This window comes from Gallus gallus, chromosome Z (genome assembly GCF_016699485.2).
Source record: "Gallus gallus isolate bGalGal1 chromosome Z, bGalGal1.mat.broiler.GRCg7b, whole genome shotgun sequence".
Classification (NCBI taxonomy): Eukaryota; Metazoa; Chordata; class Aves; order Galliformes; family Phasianidae; genus Gallus; species Gallus gallus.
The window spans coordinates 16,277,524-16,305,161 of NC_052572.1; the positions used below are offsets into that span (position 1 = coordinate 16,277,524).

General features: G+C 37.8%; 1 long non-coding RNA gene across 1 annotated transcript in view; it reads right to left on the reverse strand.

The window, feature by feature from the left end:
• LOC107051938 overlaps positions 1–24,264 on the reverse strand; it is a 44,360-nt gene extending 20,096 nt beyond the window's left edge. Inside the window, exon 1 of the long non-coding RNA XR_005842824.2 lies at positions 24,165–24,264. This is a non-coding gene — a long non-coding RNA (uncharacterized LOC107051938). The remainder of the gene's footprint in view (positions 1–24,164) is intronic.
• Between the last annotated feature and the right edge of the window lie 3,374 nt (positions 24,265–27,638).

Below are 27,638 nucleotides of genomic sequence, written 5' to 3' on the forward strand. Positions count from 1 at the left end.
AGCCCCAAACCAATTTGGACTTGTACAATGTTAAACTGGTCAACAAGGTTCAGCCTTAGAAATAGCTGAGAGCAATTTCTCTCCGTACAAATGTAAAAATTACTTTGATCTAAAATGTCTATTTTTCTTGTACAATACATTTCTCTGTCTATGATAGCCTATTTGCAAGGTTCAGATGACATTTTCACTTGGAAAATTTAGGCTTGGGGAGCAAAGGAGTAAAACCCTTTGAAGCATGTCCTCCCTAGCTGTTTCATCAAGCAAGCAAGAATAGGTACTACATGGCACATCACAGGAGCACTTCACCAACTCTGCATACTTCTCTTCTGATGTCTCATGATGGAATCAACAGAGACTAGAACCACTCATTCTGAAGTACTTTACTATACTGTCAGCATTACACCACACACGGTACAGATTCTACATAACAAAGCCAGCATTCATTCCTTCCTACTTTTGTCAGCCTTTATCACAAACTTGCATTCAACAAGGTTTCCCACTTAAAGGAAAAAAAAAAAAGAGTTGGGAGTATATTCTGAGAAACTTCTCAAAGATACAGAGGGATTAATAATAATAGGCATTGTCCAGGCTTTTCTTAGGATATTCAGAAAAGAGAAATTGAATCATATGATAGAATCATAGAATGGCATGAGTTGAAAAGGACCTCAAAGATACCTACTTTCAGCCCCCTGCCATGTACAGGGTCACCAACCACCAGACCAGGCTGCCCAGAGCCACATCCAGCCTGGCCTTGAATGCCTCCAGGGATGGGGCGTCCACAACCTCCTTGGGCAACCTGTTCCAGTCCATCACCACCCTCTGGGTGAAAAACTTCCACCAAATATCTAACCTAAACCTGCCCGGCCTCAGTTTAAAACTATTACCCCTTGTCCTATCACTATCACCCTCGTAAACAGCCATACCCCCTCATGTTCACACACTCCCTTCAAGTACTGGAAGGCCACAATGAGGTCTCCCCAGAGCCTTCTCTTCTCCAAGTTAACAAGCCCAGTTTCCTCAATCTTTCCTCACAGGAGAGGTGCTCCAGCCCTCTGGTCATAGTGGCCCTTCTCTGGACCCACTCCAAGAGCTCCATGTCTTTCCTGTGCTGGGGTCCCCAGGCCTGGATGCAGTACTCCAGATGGGGCCTCACAAGAGCTGAGCAGAGGGGGACAAATACCAAGTTAAATTATCTGAAAACTGGCTACTCGGTGATTGGTTGTGGCACAACATAAAACTATAAATAAATAAATAAATCTACAACCAAATGAACCAGAAACACAGTTAGGAAAGTAACTGAGAATAAAACAGCATTATTATGCTGGTAAATAAATCCATACTGTCACACCCATATAGAGAAATTATTACTCTATACTTGTTCTAGTTCTATTTTTCTTGAACTGAATGGCTTTATTGTCAAACAGAGAGCGCTACCTGGACCACTTGTCTGATGCAGAATATCAACACTGTTGTTATCACAGAATCACGAAATCCAGAATGGAAATCCAACCCAGAATGGCCTGGGTTGGAAGGGACCTCAAGGATCATGAATCTCCAACCCCCCTGCCGGGCAGGGCCACCAACCTCCCCATTTACTAGATCAGGTTGCCCAGGGCCTCATCCAACCTGGCCTTGAACACCTCCAGGGACGGGGCATCCACAACCTCTCTGGGCAGTCCATTCCAGCACCTCACCACTCTCCTGGTAAAGAACTTCCCCTTAATATGCAACCTAAATCTTCCCTCTTTCAACTTAAAACCGTTCCCCCTTGTCCTGCTGTTATCTACCCTTTCAAAGAGTTTACTCCCTTCTTGTTTATAGGCTCCCTTCATGTACTGAAAGGCTACAATGAGGTCACACCGCAGCCTTCTCTTCTCCGGGCTGAAGAAGCCCAGCTCCCTCAGCCTGTCCTCATAGGAGAGGTGCTCCAGCCCCCTGATCATCCTTGTGGCCTTTCTCTGGACCCTCTCCAACAGTTCTCTGTCTTTCTTGTACTGGGGGCTCCATACCTGGACACAGTACTCCAGATGGGGCCTCACAAGAGCAGAGTAGAGAGGGACAATCACCTCCCTGTCCCTGCTGGCCACCCCTCTCATGATGGAGCCCAGGATACCATTTGCTTTCCGAGCTGCAAGAGCACACTGCTGGTTCATGTTAAGTTTGTCATCAATCAGGACCCCCAGGTCCTTCTCTGCAGAGCTGCTCTCAAGGACTGCTCCTTCCAGTCTGTATAGATGCCTGGGGTTCCTCCGGTCCAAGTGCAAAACCCTACACTTTGTCGTTTTGAACCTCATTAGGTTCACCCGGGCCCACCTTTCAAGTCTGTCAAGGTCCCTCTGAATGGCATCCCTTCCTTCCTTCGTGTCAACCGCACCACTCAGCTTGTGTGTCATCAGCAAATTTGCTGAGGGTACACTCGATTCCATCGTTGATGTCGTTGATAGAGATGTTAAAGAGCACTGGTCCCAAGACAGACCCCTGGGGGTCTGACCCCTTGTTATCATCATCTTATGTATTAATATCGTTCACAGAAATGCTAGATCAAATCTGAATTACATTCTTTCAGAGGAGGGTGGTTGAATGTTGCATTTTAATGTATATGTTCCATGAAATCAAATGTGGTACTGAAAAAAAGTTCTCTGAGTAAGACATTTCAAACATGTTCAGTGTACCATCAATAGTTATTGGTTTGTACAACTTACCTACTGAGTACGTGTTTTTGGATAACAGTTTTGTAAAACATACTTGCTTTGCTTCTTTTATTTTTAATAATAAGCTAAAACAATGAAGAACTGAACCTTTTTTAAGTTTTAATCCTTTTCTTATTTGCAAACCCCTTTGATTATCTTTTTTTTAAATAATTTCTATTATTACTTTGGTTATCCTGATTTTTTTTCTTCAATAGATTATCAGTGTACTCCATGTCCAATTCATTCAAGATTCAGCATCTTCTTTTGAAAGACATCTTAATCATTTTTAAAGATTGATTTTATTAGCTGCCTAACAGGCTCTACTTTCTGATTTTGTTTCCTACAGAGCTCCTCTCTTTCCTTTTTTTTGTTTTCAGAGAGCTGTCTGTTTCAGTACTTCAAGCAATTTCCTTTCTGTCAAACATTTGCATACTTTAGACAATTTTCCCTTCCTCTGGACATACTTTGTTTATATTACACCTTTTTGTCTTCATTTCCTTTCACACTCATTAAAGAGTACCTGCATCGATTCCAGATATCATTTCATTAATTACAATAAACATAGTTTCCATTTAGCTTTTTCTCTCAAAATAATTCCAACAACTCCTAAACTTCACGTCTGTGATGTGAATTTGGCTATAAAAGCTTTCAGCACAGCTATTTTAATATACCCACATCGGTAATACCATTCATTTTATTTAAGAAAGAAAGAATAAAGAGAAAGTTAGGAAAAATATTTACTACCTTCTCAATTAAATGTCTAGTCATGCAACAACAGTAGTTCTGCCGCATGCAGAATTTTATTTGGTGTTGTTGCTGTTTGCTACAGCCCTGATTACAGTTCCAGAATCCCTCAGCTCTACATTACAGACATACAGAAGAAAATTATGAACCTAGCTGAAAAAGCCTTATAGTCCACAAGAATCAACAATTAGTCTTTTCTTTCTGAAGAGTATATTCTATTTCACTTGTTTCATGCAGTTTTTGCATGTTTCTCATGTACACCCTTTCAAATAAGCCTTTTCAGGTTTTCTTTTTCTTCAAGCTGCCTGTCACACTGCAGTATCTTTCATTTCATTCCCAATGTATTCACTCACTTCATTTTATTCCATTTTTATTTCATTGTTTCACTCAAAGACATCCAATTTCATCCTGCTTGATACACACCAAATCATGATTGGTTATGAACATTATGAGTACCGCTCCTTATCAGTAAATAAACAGTGAAATGTCTTCAGTGCACAGGCATCATGTGAATCTGAAGCTGTAACAGGTCTTCAGAATCCACACACCCCTTCAGGTCTTTAATCCAGAAACTAAATTTGATTTTTGTGCTCTTTTTATAGTGTTTCCCCTTCTCCAATATTAGCAGCTAAACAGCAGCTTACTCTGTGTGTAGGACATATCATATGATTTTTTTCAAAAAAATGTCCTTTAGAGTGTTTGAACTGGCAATACTGTTCTAATTTTCTATCAGAAGGAATCTCTCTGATTATTTGTTGTGTTTTGTTTTTGGAGGCAGTATACTTGATGTCATTTAACCTTTAAAGATTACAACAGTCTCATAATCGTATTATGTGTTTTTCTTCTGAGACTTCTCCCCAGAACTTTGTGCAAAAGTCTTTTAGATACCTCATTGACTGTGTGACTTGTTCTGCAATTGATTGCCTGGAATCACTCTCACTGCAGACTGCAGCTGATAGCACAGGAATTTGTTGTTCCCTTTACAAAAAGGCAAACCTTGACTTCTTCCCTTCACATTTGGAGTGACTGTAAAGAACCTTCTAACAGAGTGTGCAGAAATTTCCTTCCCCATTATGCTGCACTGCAGATTTTCCTGTGGGATGGGTGCTCAGATTCCCTTCTCTCTGGTTTAAGGCAAAACATATATAACAGTATCAGAAAGTTAATGAAATGGCTGAGTGTGGGGAATGGCTGCTGTTCATTTTCTGGTCTCTTACAGTATTTCCTGAACAATATTAAAGTTGCATTTCCAATATGCATAATATTGGCACATGATAGTGTAAGCACAGATTTCCCACAAAACTTTCAGCTAATACCTCCAAAATAACAAAACTGCATGCTCTCAACTTCCACTGTTCTTGGTTGGAGCAGAAAGAATTGACTGATCCATAGTTCTGGCCTTTAAAATCTCAATTGCAGAACAGGGCCTTGGACAAAAATAAATTTGAATATCACACCATTTGCTGTCAGGACTTGAAAATATATGTGGCGACCATACGGCAGCTGCAAACTAGACTTATCCTTCTGGCTAGTAATTGTATAAGATTGACAACACTAAATCCCAATTTCATGAGGCTTCAATTCATTCTCCTCCCATTTAGAATTCAGGTACACCACGCACAAATGTAGATGAAGATCCCAGGTCTCTTCTAAATTTGTGTAGATTGGGACCTCAAATATAACCTACCACTTCCCCCCCTTTGAAATCCATCTACAAGCTTATGGGGTCCAGAAAGTCTCAGAGTTTGGTTTTCTTGGAAAGTTAAAGCCTAAATATTAAGATCTGACTCATGCACAGAAGTACAGTTCTCCTTTCATTTGCTTTCCTTTTTCTTTGAAGTAGCCAAAGCAGAGGAACATTTTGGAGGAAGAAGCACTTCCCTTTTGATTCTAATTTCATATTTACAAAGATTTTTTTCCTCTCTTAGCCTTACTGAACTTGATCCCAGCCTTTACTATAGTGTCTGACGCTATCAGGGAGAGATGAGGTCTTAAGCAGCCAGAGGTTCCATGTTGTCATGACAGAAATCCACCTTAGTTTTTAAGCCACATTTATTGTCACAGTTTCGAAGCTCACAGAAAACGGCTATGCCACATGCAGTGAAAATCTTGGTCATAAGTTCTACAACACTATAAAGAACCGTTTTTCTTGTGTTTTCATTCCTGAAATAATTATTTTTGAGTGCTTGTAGAGTTATCTCAAGAACAACCTTAGGGCATTACATTTGAAAGATTACTACAATAAAATATATGTTTACTTGATGAAGTAATACTATCAGTTATGTTTAGCAATGCCATACAATCTAACCTCACTTATCATCTTAATTTGCCAGGTGCAGTTTGGAAGAAATCTTCTCATGAAAATGAAAGCTGCTTTCACTGGAGTCCTGATTATTAAGATATGCTTGAAGTTTCCTCCAGTAACATGAAGAATGTGCAGCACAGTGACATCTCTACTGAAAAAATACTTGAGCCAGTTGGAGGCATGTCCTCACTTGCAAAGGTCAGCCAATGTGAAGAGTAACAGCTATTATTTTGGGCTTTCAAAGACTGGGAAGCCTGTACACTGTTTTTTCCCTTCTCTCCCCAGAGAAAGGATAAATACCAAATGGGCCCAGCTGAGATTTGTAAACTTAACAGCTAGAGATGGGGAATAAACTATGTCACATCAGCAGTCACCACAGATTTTTGCCTGAAGGCTAATTTCGGGGCACATCTTCATGTGGGCTTTTATTTCCCACTTCCTCCTCAGGAATAATCATGTTAATATATGTGTCCACTTGCATTTAATATCCTCTTCCTTTCAGTATTCTTTTATATATATGTATATATCAGGGAAGTAGATTTCAATTCCTTTTCTGCCTCAACTGAAGCTGTGCTTGTATAGATTTTCTAGCTGATACACTGAAATAACACTTCTCTTATGCTACTCAAGCTCAAAACCTAGACTCAGTCTTAATCTGTGATAGCTCTGGCTGCTCTCAAACTCTACCTTGTATGCACTTCAGGATGTAAGATGTGTCTTCTTTTATCCACACTTTAATTAATCCCCAAATTCTTTGAGCCTTCAAAAGCTCCTCATGTTACACAAATCTTAAAGTGTGTAGTTGAGGCTGGTCACTTCTATCTTCTTGCCTTTTAAGTAGAATGTCACAGTGAATGGTTTTGAGTCATCATTACGGCATGCTTTGATGCCGATACTCTCATAATGCTTGCAGCTGTAGTTTAATATGGAGGCATTATTTTAGCTGTATATTTGCTTGTAAATTCAGTTAAATGACTGTTATGTAATCCAATTTGCAGCCGAGGTGGAGAGTTTGTGTGTTGTTGAATTGAGTGTGCAATCCAAATATAGACCATTTATTTTTAAGCCATTATTTTATTTAGACACACCTTTCAACAAACTGAGTAAGGAATTAAAATGTAACATTGTGAATTATAGCTCCTAGACCCAACAAAATACTGGGCAGAAATATTCATATTATTATGTCTATGCACGCATGACATATTCATTCTGAGAGAATTAATACATTACAGAGTTCAGGCTGCTCCCAGTATTGCTATTCAGCTGCTTCCACATGGTTACACATTGGAGACTGACATGCAGCACAGCTTTGCTTTATTCAGAACTTTTGGAAATATTGAAATAAAGGATATTCTTAAGGAATTAACTTCCAATTTTCTCTGTCCCACTAATGAGATGGATCCAAAAATATGTTTCAGGGAAGGTATTTGCACAAGAAAGAGAAAAATCATTTTTCAGATTACAGGTACAGATTTCAGATTACATGGATGTTACTGATTCGGTCGCTTCAAAAGATGTTTTTTATTCTATCCTTCAGCATTCTGCCTGTACTGCGCCACCTACTTGAGACTCCCAGAAAGAAAACTCTTGTATGATGGGAAGATTATTGTTGATAAAGGAGGATTAACATTAATCCTATGAGTCAGTGCTGTGTTGGATGGTGACCATAATCTCTTAGCTCCTGAAGATGACATTTCAACCAGAAGAACACAATGATAGCAGTAAGTTGGAGTTTAACTGCTGCTGTGTCATCACCACACTGGTATTTTATTCCATGTCTTCAGGCCACTCCGTGACTCTTTTCTATGATGCCGTTGCATAAAATATATTTCTTCTGGGAATGTCATCACATGAAGGAAGAAGAGGTTATTGCTCTCAGTAGTGATATCTTCCAAAGGAACAGGAAAAGACAGCTGTGATTTCCAAATCGATCACATCTGTCCCTGAAACTGTTTGACATGTTGAGAGAAATGGCATGCACTTCTCAAAAGAACAGTTACTCTTTTACAAGAGCAGCAGAAAATTTCTCCCTCTGCCTCGAGTACATAAGTAGTCATTATTAAGCTAAATACTCAAAATAGCTTCATAAAATAATTACACTATGTTATTGCTACCAAGTGAGTTCAAGGATTCCAACAAAGAAGAATGAAAAACCTCACTCAGATGCAAGCTCAATCATTTTGTTATTACAAAAAGCACCCTCAGGAAGAATGCAATTTATATTCATATGTATTTTTTACTTGTCATTCCTTCGGTTTGATGGGTGTCAGAACATGACATTTTTAGTAGACTTGCAATTGCTCAAGAATTTAAATACACCCTGTGATTATATGCTGCAGGACCAACAACTGAAATGCCAAATGGCCATTGCAATGCTCCTGGCAAAACTGTTCTCCCTTTGTGGAAAAAATTCAGGTGCTTGTCTGCAGCTGCAATTATTGTCTGATGTTTGGAATAGGCTTTGGCTGCTCTCTTTCCCTCCTCTCTCCTTCTTTCTCTCTCTTCTAAGGCCTATTCATACAGTCAGAACAATGCATAAATTATCATTTCAGCCAGGATGGAAAGCAGGTTTAATACTATATTACTTGATGCTACATAATTGCTGATCCATTTTCTGTTAGAATAGTGCATGACAAAGTTTCTGAAATAATAATTTTCTAAAGATAACTAGGAAGTACTGTCAATGAGTACACAAAATAGTGAAATTAATATTCAATTCACTAGCAGGGCACCGTTATATTTATACCAATAACGGTATAAATTAATTTTCTTTTCAGAATTTTATAGATCAGATTGAATATATATTATAGACCGAGTTAAAGTGACGACTTTTGAAAATTATTACATAGAAAAATAATTAATTTTTTTCTTCATGACTAAAAGAGAACCTGAAAGTGACATAATGATCTGTATTGTCTATATATATGTTTTTGGAAATATTACATGGATCCTTGTATCTGAATAAACTATCTTCGTTTGATTTTCAGATTCATTCCTTGAAGGTATATATATTATCTTCTGACCAAGCAAGAACTGACATGCAAGTTCAGGGTAACCAGAAATACCAACTTCAGTGCTGCGTTGTAGAGGTATACGTACCAAGCACTCCAATGTGAACTCTAGGGCTGTTCAGATGCCATTTGGATAGATCCCAGCAATGACCGCCGGGGGACACCACTCATCACCGATCTACATCCTAACACTGGGTCACTGACCACCACTCTCTGGGTAGTATAGCTTTGGACACAAAGCAAAGTTAGTAAAGCTAACAATGAGTTTTAAGGTCCAGGCATACTATAATAGTCAAGAAGATGTGTACAGTCTTCATCATCAATCTTCTGGAGTTTTTATGGATGCTACTCTGAACAAGGTAGTTACAGATGTTAGTATCATGGTATCATGGTTTAAGTGGAGCACTGGTCACTGGTCTGATGGAGTGTGATGGTTCCCACATCCTTTTTTTTTTTTTTTTTTTTTTTTTTTTTACAGAAAGTCCAAGAGTAAAAATGTGTAGAACTTTCCAAGGAATCTGTGTAAGAATATTGCTTGCATCAGGAATGGTGTAGTGAGCAGGACTAGGGAAGTCATCCTGCCCCTGTACTCAGCATTTGTGAGGCCTCACCACAAGTACTGTGTTCAGTTTTGGGCACCTCAGTACAAGAAGGACATGGAGGTACTGGAGCAGGTCCAGAGAGGGGCAACGAGGCTAGTGAAGGGCCTGGAAAATCAACCCTATGAGGAGAGGCTGAGGGAGCTGGGGCTGTTTAGTCTGGGGAAGAGGAGGCTGAGAGGAGACCTTATTACTCTCTTCCAGTACCTGAAAGGTGCTTACAGTGAGAGCGGGACTGGTCTCTTCTCACTGGTGACAGGTGACAAGACAAGGGGAAATGGCCTCAAGTTGCACCAAGGCAAGTTTAGGTTGGACGTTAAGAAACACTTCTTTTCAGAAAGGGTGGTTAAGCACTGGGATAGGCTCCCCAGGGAGGTGGTTGAGTCACCATCCCTGGATGTGTTAAGAGCCGTTTGGATGCGATGCTCAGACATATGATTTAGTGGAGGGTTGTTAGAGTTAGGGTACTATGGTTAGGCTGCAGTTGGACTTGATGATCTTTGAGGTCCTTTCCAACCAGAGTAATTCTATGATTCTATTCTAAGAACAAGCACAATGGCATATAGCAAGACAAATCAGGAATACTCCTAATATTTCATAAACAATTTTATTTGTGTCATTTTTCCCAAATGTATAGAATACAGGAATCAAATGAAATCTATGAAATACTGGAATGCTTTCTGAGAAATGAAAAAAAAAAAAAAAACATAAAAAAAGAGTAACAACAGTGGTCTAACACTGGCACTGAATCAGCAAAAGATGGTTCTGGTTATATTCTAAAATCTTTATCCAAATAATCCTTGTTTAAACTCATGCCGGTATGTAAAAGGACTACTGTGGGGTCCTTAGTTCTGCTATATTAAGCCTTTTAGATATACATTGCATTGTGTATGACTAGTATGAAACCTAGACATATTCAGTAGTTGTCCTAAGTATTTTTATAGTCAGGATATTTTTTAGACTGTTCCCTATTCAAAGTTGTCAGCAGCTAGACAACCATGCAAAGCTGAAAGACCAATAAGTAATTGAGTCACATCTGCCATTTCCTGGGTTGATACTTCGAGGAAGGAATGATGAGTATGATTGCTGTGAACAAAATAAAAATATTATTTAAAGGGAAAAACAAAAACAAAAAAACACCAAATAAAACTACTTTAACAGTAACTGAAAATTCTCTATCAAGCTGACTTATGAACTTTACAGTCTGAAAACCTGCTGTTGCTTACCATTTGCATCAACAGCTTGGTGTGTAACAACAGGTACAGGAAGTAGGAAACGGAAATATCTGTGCCACATTTTGTAGGGAAACACAGAACAGACACTCACAGCCTGTGAGTGTCTCCTTATACTAGTGAAGATATATCAATATAAAGGCCTTTAAACGTGAGAGGGGAATCTTACTGAGATAGCAGGTACATATACAGACTTAGATATACACGCAGGTTAAGTTTTAGGTGAGACTCCAGTTTCCACAGTGCCATTCCAGGGTAATGCAACACCACTGAAGTGCCATTCTGCTGTCTGATTTAGTTTGATTAATTTTTTAAATCTATAACCCAGAAAATTTCCTGCAACATGTAGGGAAGGGGAAGCACAAACTATTCTAGCTGCAACCAGTTTCTGTGGTATAAAGCGTGGAAGAAAAACAGATAAAAATTAGTGTACTCCTGAATGTTTTTTTTTTTTTTTTTTTTTTTTCTGCTGTTAATAGTAGGGGAACTGGCATGAAAAGTACTAACTGGGCCTGACTATTTATAGAATCATTAAGATTGGAAAAGTTTACTAAGATCATCAATTCCAACCTATCTTCACTATGCCTACTCACCATGTCCTCCAGCACCACATCTACATATTTCTTGAACACCTCCAGGGATGGTGACTCCATCACCTCCTTGGGTAGCCTGTTCTGATATCTCATCATTGCTTTTTAGAACTTTTTGCTAGTATGCAACCTGAACCTCCTCTGATGCAACTTCAGGCCATCATCTCTCATCCTGTCACTAGTTATGTGTGAAAAGAGGCTGACTCCCACCTTGCCACAACCTCCTTTCAGCTAGTTGTAGAGAGCAATAAAGACTCCCCAGAGTCTCCTCTTTTCCAGACTAAATAATCCTAGTTCCTTTAGCTGCTCCTCCTAAGACTTGTGCTCCAGCTTTGCTGCCCTTCTTTGGACATGCTTCAATGTCTCAATGTGTTTCTCCCAATGTCTCGTTCCAATTTATAGGAGAGAGAGGTGGTCCTTTGATAAATGTATACCCAGCATGAAATTAAGATACAACAGGTCAAATGTTCACCTGGCCAGTTTATTACAAATCCTAGTTGCTTAGGGATATGGGGAAGGGAAGATAGTGCTGCTGGCTGCGCTATTTCTGATATAAACTGGGATGCCATTGGCCTTCTTGGCTACCTGGGCACACTTCTGGCTCATGTTCAGCTGGCTGTTGACTGACACCATCAATTGCTTTTCCGGCATGCAACTTTCCAGCCACTCCACCCCAAGCCTGTAGCATTGTATGGGGTCATTGTGACCGAAGTGAATGACCCAATACTTGGTCTAGTTAAACTTCACAACCAGTTGAGTTGGCCCTAGCCCATTGATCCTAATCCCTCTGTAGTGCCTTTGTGCCTTCAGGCAGATGAACACTTCCTCCCAGCTTCACGTAATCTGCAAACTTATTGAGGGTGTACTCAATCCCCTCAAATTTACACTATAGCTCTTCAATCTTAATTACATTGGAACTCATTTCTCAAAGAGGTGTATTTTACCATACAGTAGATCTAATTTAAAATAATTATTTTAACAATTCAGAGTAGGTACTAAGGACATGTCATTGCCTAAAAGAAATGCATATCATTCTGGATAAAAACTTGACACATTCAACTTAGCATTGTGATGCCTGTTAGCACAGTGCCATCGACTGTCCTTTTCACAAGCAGAAATATTTGTTATTTAGAATGCATATTATTTGCTGCCAACACAGTCTTCTGAGAATCTCACTGCCACAGTACTGTCAAACACGCTTCTAGGAAATAATGTTATTCAGTACTATTAAAGACAGACAAAATGATTCAGATTCCCTAGAAAATGAATCATATTTGAAAAAAAATTAGCTTATTTGTTGCATAGTAATCCTTCCCCAGACTTTTCTTGTTCTACAAGCTTCTGCTAAATACTAGATAAAAAATCAACACAGAATCCTCATTTTTGATAACTCTGTCATTCCTACTGTATTAGATCTGAGAAAAAATGGGCATTACAAGAACAGTTTTATGTGCTTGGAAGTTCTCTGATTTCCCATGGAAACAGTGCACAACGTAGCTCATTGTTACCATTAACAGGCTTCCTTGGTGGTGATGGGTAGATTCACCTTTCCTTTCCTTACTCAGCTACCGCTTCTAATTTCTAATTTGTGAGCAAGAAACACTGAGCTATTGTCTGTAGCTAACTTTTCTATCTTTATGTCATAATTCTTTAATATTCATAAAAAGTAGCAGAGGCAGTTTGAACTAAATGTCTGTTTTTTTTATATACTAATGATTCGTGAGGTAAGGCCTATACGTTATACTGGATTAGATTAGATTAGATTAGATTGCATTACATTGTATTGTATTGTATTGTGTTATATTATATGTCTCCCTATAAGAAAAGAAATTTGCACTGTTGTAGGGGCTGGAGATCTATATCTATCTATCTATCTATCTATCTATCTATCTATCTATCTATCTATTTATTTATTTTGTAGTGGTGGTGGTAATCTTAAGTGTGGGGTTTGCTTATTTTCCTGTTTGTTTTAGTTTAAAGAATTGTCAGAGAATTACTTGCAATTTAATTAGTAGCATTAAAAAAAAGTCAAGAAAATTCATTATGATACATACCATGTTGTTTGCAAATTCAAGAAAAAATGAGAGATGCCATTAATCTGATTTTTTTTTGAATAACAACAAAGATTATAGCCTCAATATCAGCTTTAAAAAGGAGATTTCAAAAAGGGTAGTGGTAGTGAGATTCGCTGTCAGCCCTTGTCAACTACCTTTGGATCCTCTGCAATAGCTGACATTAATACTCTCCAAGATTATGATACAGGCAGATACAGCAAGGTGAGATTTGGCCATGGGGAATAAGAGAGTAAAGAAGAAACATACTGAAGGGTACTCTCCCTTTTCATTTGTCATTCATACTTTCTCTCTTCCACTGTTTTGTTCAAACACACCTAATTCAAATGATTTTTGTGCAGTCCCAAAGTGTGCCAAGTAGGGTTGTGTCCCATCCCTGCATTATGTTTTTAAGACATTCAACCAAGGCATATGAGACCAAATTTGAGCTGTTTCTGCTGCATAAGAAGAATTAAACCCACAGTTTCCTCTTTCTGAAGAATGCTCTCTTGCTGAATCCTCTAACAATCTGATAGCTTGTTAGTTGTAGGAAGGGTTGCCCTACAGAACCCATTTTAAAGTGATCTCATTTTTTTCTGGAAGAACCTGCGGAGAATATTTTCTCTTTCTTGAAGACAACATTCTTTCTAACTTACATAAAAGTACTGAAAGCTACATGCTGTTTTTTGTATAAACAAACTCAAAATACAGAGTCAGCAACTCTAAGAGAGCTACTGACTTTCTTAAAGAAGGAAGATGGTATGCAGTTGACAAGTGTGGGTTAAAAGGATACGGGCTTAGCTGACAGCAGTAAGGGCCAGTTACAAACAGCATGGGAGATCTTCTTAAAAGTAACAATAAACATTGCTTTGATCCTCTTTCTAGATACTTCTTAGTCACCAGTGTTGTATCTTTAAGAGAAAATAAATCATCTGCTGAAGACAGAATCTGAAACATGCCAAGTTAATGTGGGATAAGAATATAAAAACAACCTGTTTTCATTCATTCAAGTAATTTGAACAGTCTGTTCACTCTTTACCTTCACTTTGAATGGCAGTTGGAAAATTGTCCAACTGTGAGATAAACTGGTTCATGCTATGCTGGGTGGTGAACTGGCTTGATAATTAAGCTCTAATTGCACCAATGTAGGGCTACACCTGTGGTGTATCATCAGGAAAGCTATATTAGAAAATAGAAGGAAAAAATCTTTTCACATCACAACTAAGACATTTACGTATAGAGTGAGAATATCAATGGACAAGATGGATTCACATAGATTGGAGCATTAGAATATCATTCATGTTGGCATAAAGTTCAATAAAAAAAATGACAAGTGCTGCACTGGGACAGAATAATATTATATTTAGCATTAGTTTTGTCTAATGTTGAATACTGTGTCCAGTGCTCGGCTCCACAATATAAAAAGAATGTTAAGCTTCCCTCAAGCTTCCAGAAGAGGACGACAAAGATGATGACAGGGCTGAAAAGCATGTCCTGTGAGGAGATGCTAAGGACACTTGAGTGTCCCAGTCCAGAGAAGAGTCTGAGAGGTGATCTCACTACCCTCTGCAGCTCCCTGAGAAAGGGAAACAGAGGGAACTACCAGATTCTACTTCTGAGAAATTATGGCAGGATAAGAACAGCATAATGCTGCCAGGGGAGGTTCATAATGGACATAGGGAAATATTTCTTTACAGTGAGGATGATCTAACACTGGAACAGGCTTCCTGGAGAGGTGGTTGATGTCCCATGCCTATCAGCATTCAAGAGGCTTTTGGATAATGTTCTCATTAGTATGCTTTAACTTCTGGTTATCCTTGAGGAGGTACAGAGATGGAATCGAGAAAGTAAAGGCACTAAGGAACTGAGTTTGACAAGAGATGTGAAAAGTAACATGAAGGAATTCTACAGCTACGTTGGTTGGAAGAGAAAGGTGAAGGAGAATGTTACTCCTAGATGAGAGAACTGGCAAAAGCAGACACAGAAAAGGATGAGGTACTCAACAGGCTCTTTAGCTCGGTCCTTATTAGGAGTCAGGTTTCCCAAGTTTCTCATGTTCCTGAACATCTAAGAAGGAGTTGAGGGAACAAAATTCCTCCCAGTGTGAGAGAAAAGTAAGTCTGAGAACACTTGATGTCCTCCTCTACTCTGCCCTTGTAAAGTCCCATCTGTAGTCCTGCATCCAGGACAGGGGCCCTCAGCATAAGAAGAATGTGAAACAGTTGGAGTGGTTCAGAAGATGGCCACGAAGATGATCAAAGGGCTTGAACATCTCTCTTATGTAGACAGGCTGTGGGAGTTGGGAATGCTTAGCTTGGAGAAGAGAAGGCCCTGGGGAGACCTCACTGTGGCTTTATATATAACTGTCTTGTCAGTTCACAGTAAACATACACAGTGAGGTTCTTCTTCATATCTCTGCTTCAAAACATCAGAGAAACTCATATCACTTTTTAACCTGTGACATTACTTTAGGCTAAAGGACAAAGGAAAAAAAATCACAATTCATCTCTTAGCTGTATAAAACTCAGAGGGAAGGCACAAACAGCCTTCCCAGCACCTGTACTTGGAAGTACAGCTATAGCTCTTCTCACAAAACCAAAGGCAGGGAGCTTGGCTTCCACCACTGCTGGCACAATGCAACTTGTCAGGCTTGGTACCTGTATTGTTTCCTATGGGAGAGAAAATACTCTCTATTCCATTCAGAGTGGTATTTTCTTGACATATTCTCAGTCACACCTGTCAAAGGACAGAGATAGAATAGCTTTACATTATTATTTTCTTTTAAGTCTAGTTAAATTAGAATCAGCCTATTTGTTCTTTAGTTCTCAATGTGCTTCCTTGGAAACTAAATCCTAGATTTATGACATCTTCTGATTAAAACAGATCTCAGTTTTTCAATAGCAATGTCTAGAGCTGTGTATTCAGATCTGAAAAGTTCTACAGTGCTATGAGAAATAGTCTATGGAAGACAGGAAATACTATTTTTTTCAAATTCATGAACAGCATTAAGTAAATATAAATGCACATTACACATTTTTTCTATAATATATATATTTTTCAATAATATGATGCTGTTTGTCCTTACAGTTCATTTCAGAATATTTTAGTTCAATATTCCACCATTCCAGCTGATGCTGTGTTATTTCTGCCAGTGTCTGTCCAGAAATAAAATTGCGTGTGAAAGTAATATAATTACCAGTGAAGCAAACTACTTTCTCTCTCTGTCTCTGTCTCTCTCTCTCTCACACACACACAAACTCTCAGAATAAAGAGGACTGCACAGCTAGCAAAAGAGATCAGTTGGATTGCTTAGAGGAGCTGCCATCGCCGCTGCTGTCCTGCTGACTCCTTCTTGTTGATAGTGCCTGAAGCAAGCAGCAGAGCTGGAAGTTCAGCACTGAACAAATCCCAAAGAAAATATTCATTTCCATTACTTCAGCCCTCACTGCCTAACTTCACTGTGTATCTGCATCAGGAGTACATCTTTGCTTAGTTCTTAGTTTCTTCTGTTGAAATTACAGTCAATGAAATTAATCTTTGTGATGGTAACAAAGCACCATACAAATCTAAATTTCACCGGGTGCAGGACAATTTCACTGTAGCCTATATAGCCACCTGAATAAAAGAGTTAAGATTTATCACATTGCACTAATGCTGCCCTCTGCCTTAAATATGGACATAGTCTTATGAAGTTGACAGGAATCAAGTTAAATTGTAAATTGTTTCATTTCTTTTAGATGAAAGTAATAGTACAGGAAAGCCTTTATAGAAAGCATACAAAAATATCAAAATGAAGAATGAAAAAATTTGTTTTAAATTTCAGGAACTTAAAAATGTTGTGTTGCTTCAATAATCATAAACTAATATTCATTTTATATCTTGTGTAGATCCAAAATAAGAAATAAAATATTATAAATGTTAAGAACAGGTTTGCAGTCTTTGATCACCAAAACAAATTGTATTCATGTGAAAAAATCCAGCTAGTCTGAAAGAACTGTTTGTATAGGTAAGAAGCAATTATTCCAAGTACGTGTGCTCTGAAAAGAAATAAATAAAATTGTTAATTATACAATAAGCAAACTTGAAATCCAAATGGACTTTTCCACAATAGTACTGCATTTATTTATGCATTTGATTTATTATGAACTTTCCCTATAAAAGGAAATCAGAGGACATTACTTGAGTCAGCAGAAGGTATTATCGTGCTGGAGTCAGCAGAACTGTTTCATTTAAAGTCTATATGCAATTTCACATTATTATTCCTGCAAAATCTCATTATTTTCAATGTTACAGAAATACTCTAGCATAATATTGCTTTGTACACTACCTCTTCATTTAGTGTTGAAAAGCGAGGCTGACACAGCATCTACCTTTATTAGCATATCTATATTGCTGAAGATGTAACTAAACAGGAAGACTGATGGTTGATGGTCCATTTAGTTAATGTTTGTATCAGTAGTGATACCGGCAGCAAAATGAATTCTTGAAGTGTATTTGCAGTTTTTATCTTTTTGCTTGTTTGTTTGATTGTTGTTGTTTGTTTGATTGCTTTCCAGTCAAACTGAATGTATTTGTCCTTGAGAACTTTGTATTCGACCACAGTCAGTCAAAAAGTAAATATTCCCAATATTTAGTATGGCAATGGTCTTTACAACCACTGGAATTTCCTATCATGCTCCAGAATAAATCACCAGGTAACCATCATCCAAAATGTAGCAGATCCATATGCTTTTCACCCTACTTTTGTAAGGTATTCCACCTGAAAGTGTGACAGCCAATATGGGTTACTGAAGTAAAGCACAAAGGATGATCTTATCTGAAGTAATATCAGTATAGACACTGACATTGTTTCCAAATATGATGCAGGGACCAAACTTGGTTGTTAGCATGGAAGCAAATTACAACTTCCTGAAAAAAAATGAACTGTTATTCCAGTCTTAAATCCCTACTACAGAACAGAATGGAACGGAAAAGAATAGAATAGAATCAAATAGTTCAATTGCAAGGGATGCTCAAAGATCACCTAGTCTGACTGCCTGACCACATCAGGTCTAAACAGAAGTTAAAGCTTATTAATGAAGGCATTATCCAAATACCTCTAGAACACTTACAGGCATGGAGCATCAACCACCTCTCCAGGAAGTCTGTTCCAGTGTTTGAACATCTTCATGACAAAGAAATTTTTCCAAATGCCCAGTCTGAACCTCCTGTATCACAGCTCTATGCCACTGCTATCCTGCCATTCCAAGTGTAGAGCCTGTCAGTTCCTCCTCCTTAGAGAGCTGAATAGAGAAACAAGGTTGCCTCTGACTGCTCCAGACTGAACAACCTAAGTGTCTTCAGCATCTCCTCAAAGGACATGCCTTCCAGCCCTGTCATCATCTTTGTTGCCCTCATCTGAATGCTTTCAAGCACTTTAACATCCTTTTTGTGTTGTGGAGCCTAGAACTGCATAAAATATTCAGGTAAGACCATACCAATGTTACGTTTTTGCCGGCTATTTGAATACACCTCAAAATGCAGTTTGCCCCTTGTCTGCCCAGCCACAGTGCTGGCTCATGCTGGACCTGCTGTCCTTCTGCGCTGCTTCCAGCCCCTTGGCTTCCAGCATTGCTCTGTTCCAGAAGATGGAAAATTACATTTAGAAGTTGAAGGAGATGTTTCTTTGAAGATGGAAGATGAAAAAGTATTCAGGAACCATAGTTTTCTCCTCTGTTGCATGAGAACTCTCACAGGCAGGTATTACATCTCTGAAATATACCTTTCGTATGGTCATGCACACTGATTTCAGAAGATATGTCAGAGACTGGAATGACCTGCATGGTAGCCATGAATCTTCAAACTCCAGATGTGATAAACACATTCTACACACACTTCAGAGAGAGAGCTTCTACAGGATCACACATCACACGCATTTTAAGATGGGAGGAATCAGTTCTTGAAGAAACTCTCTCCTTCTTTGCTATAGAGAGAGCATAAACAACCAGCTTTCACCTCATTCTCAGATGTCAAAAACTGGATGTAATTAATCCACATTTATAGCAAAATATAGATGAAATTCTGAAGTCAATTTGAGGCTGAACAAACTTCAGGTTTAAATAATGTAGTATTTTACCATATCAATATCAGATGTTCAGAGCTATTCAAAAACAGACACTGTTTTTGCAATATTACACAATACTGTAATTTTTTTTAATTTTAAATGAGATTCCTCTAATTCCAGTCAGGGTCTTTAGTGCAGCTGCTTGAAAATCTCTTTGTCTTTTCTACAGTACATTATTTTAGGGCATTCCAACTTCTAAACAACCATGGATTAAATTATAGTTGTAGTCAAAACTTCAGTACATATATTTCATATTTCATTTTATCTTCGTTCTACTTGCCTGGGTAGAAGAAATTTGACAGTAAATATAAATTCTGCTTTTGTTTTATAAATTACTGCTGCTCTCCTGCTGGAAGACAAAAAATTGAATGTATTTTTGCATCACAGTGTTGAAGCACCCGGGAAAAGGTGTGAAACATTTTCATACCAAATGAACTGATGTTACTCACACAGTGCTTTTTCAAAGGTTAAGGGAATGTGTTGCATCATTTCAAGAACTTGTTATATTGTTTATTTTGGATGCAATATTCACTCACATTATGTTAAAATTATGTTAGTTTATTCAAGGTCATGTATTGTTTTCTTATTTTCACTTCCAATTTAATTATCTTGCACAAGGAAACACACCCAAAATTATGAACAATTTCCAAGAAAACATTAATGAAGTTTTGATAATGAACAAAGGATTTGAATAGCAGAAGAAAGGTATTGCAGAGCTACAGATTTAGAAGTAGAGGAAATAGGAAATAAACAATAATGCCTATATATACCATTACATTCCAGTTGATAAAAGCAGATATTTTCCTAATAATAACAAAGACAATATTTCTGTACTATATATGGACTAATAAAAGTTGCACTTCACTTCCCCTAACATTAATAACTGAATGTTACACTCAGTCTAAGATAGCAAGTAAGCTCCGTCTAGAGTCAATGGAGAAAAGAAAGTAAAAGAGAACTCCATAGTTGTTTTGAGAAGATAGAGTCATTTTGGCTATGGGGGAATTTCCTTCATTTAATTGACAGTTAAACAAGCTTTGACAAATGGTTTTGGTTAGACAGACACAATTTAATTGTACAAGACATATCTTACCACAAAACATAGTGAGGTAACTTATGAAGGAATTCTCTTCGATATTGAACTTCAGAAACATTGAAAAGTTACAAAAATTGTTATCAGAAACCTCCTATTTAGTACTAATCAACACATCAGTTTTTATACAAGTCTTTGGACCAGTCTTTCAGATTTTATGCCCTTCTCCAGCCTTCAAAGGATCATTTTTTATTTCATCTTGTTACATATGCCAATTCTATTTTTTGTCAAAAAATTTCACCTTGTCAGATAACAAATAACCTAGACTAGTCTTGATAACAACCAAACTGTGCACAGTTTATAGATAATAGATTCCTAAAAGGTAAAAAAATTATTTAACTTTTTAAAAGAATGTTAAAATCTAATTTTGGGGAAGTATGATTTAAAAAATATTATCTGACTCAGTACAACAATAAAAAACAAAGCCAGAGACATTTCATTGCACTGATTCTATCTTTCATGAGAGATATTGTACGAACTTTATTTAAGAAACTGTTTTTTATATTTTAGTCAGGTTGTAAACTTGAACTACATGAGGAGCATGCAATGTTTAAATGATTGCTCAGTGATTTGTTTAGGAAAACAAATGCCACCAAACTTCAGTACACTCTCTGTACTTGCCTATAATGTTTTTTAAAATCAACCTATCTTTCACGTAAACCTCCTCAGCAATTTTTATATATTTAAAAAAGACTAAACCTTGACCCTCCATTTGTTCAAGATAACTCCTTCTAAGAGTTAGACCTGGGATAAAGAAGTTCAGATATGACACAATGCATTGTCAGGAAAAGGCGTGGATAGCTTTCATACGACATTTCCTGAGAGCTATGTTTACAGGGAATTTGCTTTGTTATAGTTCTTAAATCCATTCTGCTTGTTATTAAACACCATTCTTTTGAGAATATTCATTGACCAATGTTTCTGCTTCCTACAAACCATAGTGTACAGTTTTCCCACAAATGTGTCTGTTCTAGATACAACTTATTGTGGTATAAAAGTCTGCATTGGCTTTTATAGAATATCATCCATTAATTATTATAGCATCTGTTTTTATACTGACCTCTGTAGCAGGAAATAAACCACAAATGAACCAATAAAGCTGGTGATAAAAATTATAAATAACATCTTTGCTTTCTTGCTATTGTGTAGGCTTTTCTTCAGTCCTGGTCAGTATGTGAGAGAGAGCAGCTGTAGGCTGGGTCTGAAAACTAACTCTACAGAGCTACTTCATCAGCTGTTTGTGATAAGCACGTAGTGCAGAAATACAGTTAGGAATATAACAATCCACACTGTATAACTATGGCTTTGATTCAGTAACAACAAATACATATACATATCTCCTCTAAGAAGATATCTTGTGTTTTATTGGCAAACCTTTCTCAAATTGAAATTGTGATTATTTCAAAATAAAAATCATGTTATTTAAAACTTATTCTTTTTTTCCACATTCTCTCTTGTGGTGTATTATTTCTATTTCACAATGAAAAAAAAAATTAACAGATTATAAAGCTCTGGTCCCTTCATTACAGAAAATGCTTTGAAGCCCTAGAGCATGTCTGAAGAAGGGCAACAAAGCTATGACTTCAGCACTGAAAGATGTGGCTAAACAGGCACGGTGGTGATGAGTTAGTAGTTGAACTAAATGCTCTTAGTGGTCTTTTCCAACCATAATGATTCTGTGGTTCTATGATTCCAAAATATAGTCATGGCTGAATGAGGTCGTTAACAGCATGAAATTTCGTGATCTTGTCTGTGGGCTACTTGCAGTAATTTTATGTGAAAAGAAGCTGCATTTTAAGAAGAATGCATAATGCCCAGTCATATCTTTGAGCATATATTTCCTCTCATAAACTCAGATGCTTTTCTTCTGAAGTCCATGAAAGATTAAAAAAAAAAAAGAGGCAAGCTAAGATTTTATGATAATCTTAGATAAATGCTACTGATAACATTCAGCACAAGGATTTTGACAAATGGGTACAAATACTCCATAACATAATATCTTTCTAGTTCTATTTTTCTTCTTTTTTTGGTTTCTCTAACTTCTCCTTCAACCCTATTGGCTCAAAGAAGTCGAAGCCCCATTTGAAAATTCTCAGCTATGCTGGAGAAGACAACAGACAGTGGGGTTGAATAAATCTCTAAATAAAAGAAATAAAATTTGTCTATTAAACAGGCATTATTTTATTTTCTCTAGTACTACAGAAATATATTGTTATTTACTAAAGCAGTATATTAAAACAAAACTGCGCTCTTCAGTAGGACAGACTAAACAAACATAACAATTCCCTTGGCCTTCAGATCTGTTTAGTCTGAAAAAAATTTTTGGCCAACTCATTGGAAACACAATTCCTCCACCGTGACAGGTTTTCTTAAGCATTTTGCAGGCCTAACATTTTGAAGAAAGTCAATATAAAGTCTTCAAACACATGCAAAAATTTCCCAACAAACACAGCATGCAAATAATTTTTGGAAAAGTTGGTAATAGTGAAAAAACCAACATAAGCAAGTACAGAATGCTCTTGATGTTAATTCTCATTGCTTTATCAGTTCACTGACAATGTGCAATGAGTAAATTATGTTTCAGTTATTAGAAAGATCTTAATTTGCTTAGTCTATTTAGAAGATCTTATGTTGTACCTATGCTGCTACTATGTACCCAACTGCACAACTTTCTTGATGCTGTCCATGTGGCTATATGGCTAGTAAAAGTATAAAAAATTGGTCTCTAATTACAGTTTACCTTTCAGTTTGGATTAACTGATTTTTATGATTATCAAGTCTGTGAATTTTCAAGGGTCTCTTCTCCACAGCTTTACTCCTTCCCATACAAAGTACACAATGCTGATTCAGCATCATAATCACCACTATGAATCTTGTTGCCATACCTACAGCTAAGCTGGCTGTCTTATCTTAAACTAAGTATTATGTCTAAAAGGCACAGCACTGTGGTGATTACTGTAGTCTAAACTCCTCTTTCTGCAGCCCTTTCTTCATTGTGCTACTTAGCAGAATCTACATGCTGCTCTAAGTACTAGCTGGCTATATGGCATGAACAAACCAATGTAGCTACATACAACTAATAAAATAATGCCAAACATGGGTTATGGGAATGGCTGCAGCACAGACAGTGTTTGCTCAGATTCACTGCTCAGTTCTTACCCTCCTCCACAGAACAAGACAAACTATTTACACAAACGAGCTCATCTGACAGTACACTGACAGGCTTTACTTCAGAATCATGGAATCACAGAATATCCGAACAGGTTACTATGAACTGTACACATCAGTAACCATGTCGCATAAAAAAAATGGTAAACTTGGAAGCTGGGATTTTTATCTCCTTATCAGATCAATAATCCCGGAACCTAGGAACCATGCCTGAATCTGCAAATAGCATCTCCTGGAGCTTTGTAATGCAAATGTCAGGGGTACAAGCTGGTAAGATTTTAGCTTTGGAACATCCCTAGAAAAAATATCACTTCAATATCATTTCAAAATCTCAGCAAAGATCTACCAAAACCATTATTCTTCTGATTCTGAGCTATTTTTCAATCAGCTTTACTGCAGTCAGAATGATTTAGCTGAGAATTGAGGCAATAGCTTCGTAGAAGAAATAAAGATATCACATCTGTGTGACATGTATTCCTCACTGGCTAGGTAAAATATTTTCAGAAAAGGTCACAAGCCTCTAAATAGGATAGGAAATGGGAATGTGAACAAATGTGGTAACAGGTATAATCACTCACCTTATTTTAACACAGGCACTCACAAAAATAAGCATGCTTTTCTTCTAGCAGACCCAATTAAACTATGCCCTGCAGACACAAGACCTTACATTCGAGTCTGGAAGATTTCTAAAAAAAGTTGAAGATTTCAGGCAGAGAATTGCCTGTTAAGTGCACAGGTATTTGATAATGGTGCCAGACTGAGTTAATGAAGAAGCTGCAACCTGTTCTCACCAAGGTCAAAAAGGCTGCAGAGCGCAGGGGGCAATGTTCTCCTGAATTGCTCCATGAGGATTTACATGAATTGCTGAGCCAGCTTTAAAGGTTCTGCAGAGGGTGCTGACCTGAACCAGTCTTGACTTTGAGCCTGTCCCCATTCGAGAAACAAGAGTGCCATAAACAGTAAGAACAAATTAATCCAGGCATAACACTCATATCCACTGACTTACCAGTGAGCACACTATTATTAATGAAATTAATTCTGGTTCTAGCTGATATGTTAGTTATTTTAACAACCCTTTTGTGGTCACCCAGCTCTTTGACTCAGCTTTATTCTAATAAAACATCTTTGAGGAAGGTGACATAGGTTAGTCCTAAAGAATATGATATTGTCTGGAGAAACTGACACCATTTGTCCATGCTTATTATACTGGGGAATATCTTGAGAATGAAAGGAAATTGGCTTCAGCCTGAAAAATGTGCAGAAAATATCTCTTTTATCTTTCACCTATCTACAAAAGAGGCAGTTTTAGAGCTTCTTCTATTAATGATGTATCACCTGAATCAGTATTACCCTGCAGCAAAACAAGCATGCATCTGTTCATAAAGTTACTCCTTCTTGACAATGGTAACCATCAGTTTGGAGAATTTCTTTCTCCTTACTTCTTAAGTTTCAAGTAAATTGTGGTCACTATAACCTGTTACAATTTCCTGCCAGCTAAAGGAAGTATTTGCACTGTTCACGTTTTTTAAGATTATACTTTTACAACAAACAAAAAATACTTAAAGAAATCATGCACATGTAGCATATTAATTTCTAGCTCTGTGGCTGGCAAACTGGGAAGGAGAATAATGCAGTAGGTGCAACTTTATTTTGTTTCACGGGGGATGAGTTTTGAGACTAACAAACCGCTACTGATTGCAAACTTATTGTCAGAGCAGAACTTCCTCTTTCATTGTGACTATATACTTTAAACAATTTCTAGGAAGTGCTGAAGTTACATTTGCTACACCCAAGGCTTATTTTACAGAAATGAAACACAGCTCCTTACTTTTTGCATCAGGAAAGATTGTTGCTATAAAATTAAAATACTGTGAGAATTTTCTCTTTTTAAGTTAAGACAGAAGCTGTGTTTGCCCTATAGTCTAGACCATGAGTGTCCAACCATTCAGCTTGCCTGGGCTGCACTGACTGAAGAGAAATTGCCCTGGGATGCATATAAAATATATAATAAAGTTAATGTATACAAGCAACAAAAATTCTATAATATGTATATATTTTATTATTAAAACATAAAAAGGAGGGCAACAAATGTAAAACTAGCAGGATATTTGACCGTGTTTTTGTAAAACTAATGCATCAATCTGGTTTCATGGAAGCAGTGACAATTCCTAGTGATTTGTCAAAGTGCTCATCACAGGTTTCTTATCTAATTTTACTCTTCCTTTCTTCTCAAAAAGAGTGGTGATGCACTGGAACGGGCTGTCCAGGAAAGTGGTCACCATCCCCGGAAGTTTTCAATAAATGGGTAGATATGGTGCTGAGGGATGTGGTTTAGTGGGCATGGTGGTGATGGGTTGATGGTTGGACTAGATTACCTTCTTGGTCCTTTCCAACTTCAATGATTCTATGATTCATGATGTGCTTTGTACCCCAAAGTAATGTCTCCTATCTATTACAATGGAAACTACAACAGATACAAAGAGCACAATAGCACTATTTAATAGAACAAAGTCTTAGCTACAAAACATCGTTTTTCAACAGTTGCCACCACCAGCTATGCATTTTCACCAGCCATGAACAAGAGCCTATATGAAGGACTTGAGTAAATCTGCACCAGCAAAGGTGTGCATCACCACTGTCACTGTTGCCACAGCTAAAAAGCACCACTCACTGCCTCACTGTGCTCACATCCACTGTTTGGTCTCCATAAACATTTAGCAAACATCAGTGAATATCAATGGGTAACATTTTTTCTGCATGGAGGAATTCAATGACACACCTTTGCTTCATATGCACTTCCATGTCAGATGCCAGTTTGTCAGACTGCTCCTCTGCTGCCATCTATCACACAACAACAACTTATACTGCAGTACTGGTGGAAAGGTTCAGCCTCTACTGCCATACCAACATCCACCTCTGGCATTGTAGACAAACATCACAGAATCACAGAATCACAGGAATAAGAAGGGACCTCAAGAGATCATGGACTCCAACTCCCTGCTAAAGCAGGTAACATACAATAGGTTGCACAGGTAGGCATCCAAACAGGTCTTGAATATCTCCACGGAAGAGACTCTACAACCTCTCTAGTCAACATATTCCAGTGCTCCATCACTCTTACTGAAAAGAATTTCTTTGTCTGTATGGAACTTCCCATGTCCAAGTTTTAAGCCACTACTCTTTGTCCTATTGTTACACATCACCGAGAAGAGCCCGGCCTTATCCATTTGCCACCCACCTTCCTTTGGATATTTATAAACATTAGTCAAATTCCCCTTAAGTCTTTTTTTCCCCAGGCTGAACAGACCCTGGTTACTCAGCCTTTCCTCATGAGGGAGATGCTCCATCTTTGTGGCCTGCTACTGGACTCTTTCTAGGAGATCCCTGTCTTTTTTGAACTGGGGAGCCCAGAACTGTACACAGTGTCATAAATGTGGCCTCACCAGGGCAGAATAGAGGAAGAGAATCACCTCCCTTGGCTTGCTGGCCACGCTCTTTTTAATGCATTCCAGGATACCACTGGTCTTCTTGGCCACAAAGGGCACACTGCTGGCTCATGGCCAACCTTTTGTCTACTTGAACACCCAGGTTCCTCTCCTTCTCTAATGAAATAGGAGGCATTACTTCCTTACAGAGTTTGTAGTTAAGACTAGATGATCTCTGAAGATCTCTTCCAGTTGAACAACTGTATTACACTCTTATTCTAAACCTTTCTGGCCTGAAGAATCCATAATCCTTAAGTACGAGCATTAGTTTCAACAGAATCCTGCAGGAATCCCAGCAGAAGTCTGCCAGTTTTGAGGTAATTCTGGAGACTAGACATGTGTTTTAAAAAGTCTTTCTACCTGAAAAAGAACACCAAGTTATAATTCTGAATTTGAAAGTGGGTGTCTCATTTAACTCTAACACAATAATGTGTACTACCTTCTCTGTTGGCAGTCCACTGTTTCTACATAATTCATATTCATAAGGTTTCAGACTCTGGCCTGAAAGTAGCTAGAGATGCCTATCTGTCTATGTCATGCACTAAAATACGTAGGTTTCAAAAAGAA